Genomic DNA, 2,971 nt, shown 5'->3' with positions numbered 1-2,971 from the left:
TGTCTCTCTCTCAAAAATAAGCAATCATTTTAACAAAATTTTTTAAAAGAATAAGCCAAATATCTTAACATACAGGTCACCAAAAATACAAATCACAAATATATATATGAAGATATGTTCTACATTATAGGTCACTGTGGAAATGCAAATTAAAACAACAATGAGATACCACTATACATCTGTTAGAATGGCCCAAATTCAGAACACTGACAATACCAAATGCTGATGAGGATGTGGAGCAACAGGAACTGTCATTCATTCCTGATGGGAATGCGAAATAGTACAACCACTTTGGAAGACCATTTTGCCATTTTTTACAAAACTATATTAACTCTTACCAGCATTCACATTCATTGCTATTTACCCAAATGAGTTGAAAATTTATGTTCACACAAAAACTATACATGAATGTTTATAGCAACTTTATTCATAATTGCCAAAGATTGGAAGGAATCGAAATGTCCTTCAGTAAGTGAATGGATAAACTGTGGTTATCCACAGAAAATACAGTATTATTTATTGCTAAAACAAAATGAGCTATCAAGTCATGAAAAGGCAGAGAAATCTTTTTTTTTTTATTCATGGAACGCTTCACAAATTTGCGTGTCATCCTTGCACAGGGGCCATGCTAATCTTCTCTGTATCATTATAATTTTAGTATATGTGCTGCCGAAGTGAGCACCAAAGAAGAATCTTATTAAAGAAATGGAGTAATGGATGTTAGTAAGTGAAAGAAGCCAATCTGAAATGACTACATATTATATTATTCCAACTATATGATATTCTGGAAAAGGCAAAATTGTGGTGACAGTAAAAAGATCAGTGTTGCCAGGTATTGTAAGGAGAGGGGTAAATAGGCAGAGCACAGAAGATTTTGGCGGCAGTGAAACTACTCTATGTGATACTATAATGGTCGATATGTCATTAAACATCTGTCTAACCCCACAGAATATACAACACATTCATTACATTAGAGTGACCCCTAATGTAAACTATGGACTTGGTTTGATTATGATATGTCAGTGTAGGTTCTCATTGATTGTAACAAATACACCACTCTGGGGGGAGGAGAGTGGGGGTGCTGGCAATATGGTTAGGTATGCATGTGAGAGCAGAAAGTATATGGGAAATCTCTATATCATCCTCTCAATTTTTCTATGAACTTAAAAGTTGTCTTAAAAAAAGCCTATGCTGATCCCAATAGTGGCAGAGATGGCAACTGTCCCTCAAAGTCTCTAAGTGGCAGAAGAACATCTCTGACCATGGGGGAAAAAATAGAGGCTGCCAAAAATAATTCATGAATCAGAGAATACTCTGAACTCTCTAGAAACCTCTAGAACCCTCTCAGAGAAAGGAGAGTGACAAGGAAACTTGGGATCCCATTGCTGCTGTTGGATGGAAGCCAAGGGGAAGAAGTCACACTGATATTATTGTCTTGTTGCTGTTGTTATTGTTAACCCCAAGTGTTAACTACCATCCACCCCTGGCTGTGTAGCCTAAGAAAGCAAAAGCTACATGCAAGGAACACTTGTCACTTAGGAAAAATAAGATTTCAATGGTTTAACAGATGTAGAAGTATTGGCCATGAATGAATACTTGTTGGGATTGGCAAACGAGTACATGGAAATTTATTAAAATTATTTTGTGTGTTTTTGTAGATGGTGAAATTCTCCATACCCAAAACAACAATAAACAACTCCTCTGACATGATGATAATTGCTATGTTGGAACGGCCTAGCTATGCCCTCTAAGCTTCCAGCCTTTGCTACTGATAGAGCACTCAAATAACGGTGACAACTGATTGAAAGTCCAATGCAGGACATTATGTCTGCATTGGTGCACAGCACAATCCCCTTTTAGGAAGCTCTTAGAGAATTTGACTCAGTTCTGAAACCTAGTGGTTTACTACCACCCTCCTCCTTATTTGGAGACAGCTGGCCTAGAATGGAGGCCTGTCTGACATGCATCCAGGGGTTAGTTGCAAAGCTGAAACCAAGAAACGATGGTGGATCCCTCTGCTTCCTTGAGAAGGTGTGTTCATCACCTTCTCTGCCAGGTGTGTTCATCATATGGGAGCTGGAAACAGACAAGACCCCACAGAGCCCAAGAACAGAGCGAAAGAAGTGAGAAGCCTGATTCTTGCTTTTAGGCACAGTAACCCAGCAACTCATCACCAATCATGATCATACTCATTGCACCTCCTCCCTTAGCATGGAGTGAAAAAAGAGGTAGAAGTACAAGTCAAAGGTTTCCTTCCAACATTTCTCCAAGGAGAAGGGAGAAGACAGAGGCTTGGACTAAAATTCTGTCCATCCCTTGGGTAGAGACAGAAACATCGGACAATTAGTTTACCTAACAAGAAATACCATCAGAAAAAAACATGGTCTTAGTAGGAAGCAGCTTAAGAGAGCAAAATGTATTCTATGAGGATGCAGAATATCTGAGATTGCAACCCTGCCCGGTTCTATAATCTAAGGAAAACTTCTGGTCCTCAATTGCTTTATAATTCAATAGAGAGGATTTTCTTCCCTTCCCCTTCCAGTCCTCCCCACCCCCTTTTTTATGTTTATTAACTTATTTTGAGAGGCAGGAGCAGAGAGAGAGGGAGAGAATCCTAAGCAGGCTCCACTTTGTCTGAGCAGGGCCTGACATGGGCTCGATCCCAGGAACTGTGAGATTATGACCTAAGCAGAAATCAAGAGCCAGATGCTTAAACAAGTGAGCCACCCAGGTGCCCTCCTCCTTCTATTTTACAAGCACAGAGACTAAGACACAGGGCTTGCCCTCAAGGAGCTGAAGTCTTAAGGGGCTGGGAAAAAATCACTGTTTTAGGTCTATTCTAAAATCTGTGATTATTAAAAAGTATGGTCTACTTTTTGATAAAGCCAGGTTTCCCTTTCAGTTATAATTAATGTTGGGAGAAAGAATTTCCTATCCCCTTCAGTGTCCTTCTAGTCTGACTAAGAACCAA

At 39.4% G+C, this 2,971-nt stretch overlaps 1 non-coding gene across 1 annotated transcript; it reads right to left on the bottom strand.

The window, feature by feature from the left end:
- Positions 1-575: 575 nt before the first annotated feature.
- On the bottom strand, positions 576-682 carry LOC132668182 (U6 spliceosomal RNA). Its single transcript, XR_009605528.1, has one exon. It is a non-coding gene; the product is annotated as a U6 spliceosomal RNA (small nuclear RNA).
- Positions 683-2,971: the final 2,289 nt, after the last annotated feature.

This window comes from Panthera onca, chromosome B2 (assembly GCF_046562875.1).
Source record: "Panthera onca isolate mPanOnc1 chromosome B2, mPanOnc1 haplotype 2, whole genome shotgun sequence".
NCBI lineage: Eukaryota > Metazoa > Chordata > Mammalia > Carnivora > Felidae > Panthera > Panthera onca.
Note: the sequence above shows the minus strand (reverse complement) of the source record. Positions and strands in the feature narration are given on the sequence as shown.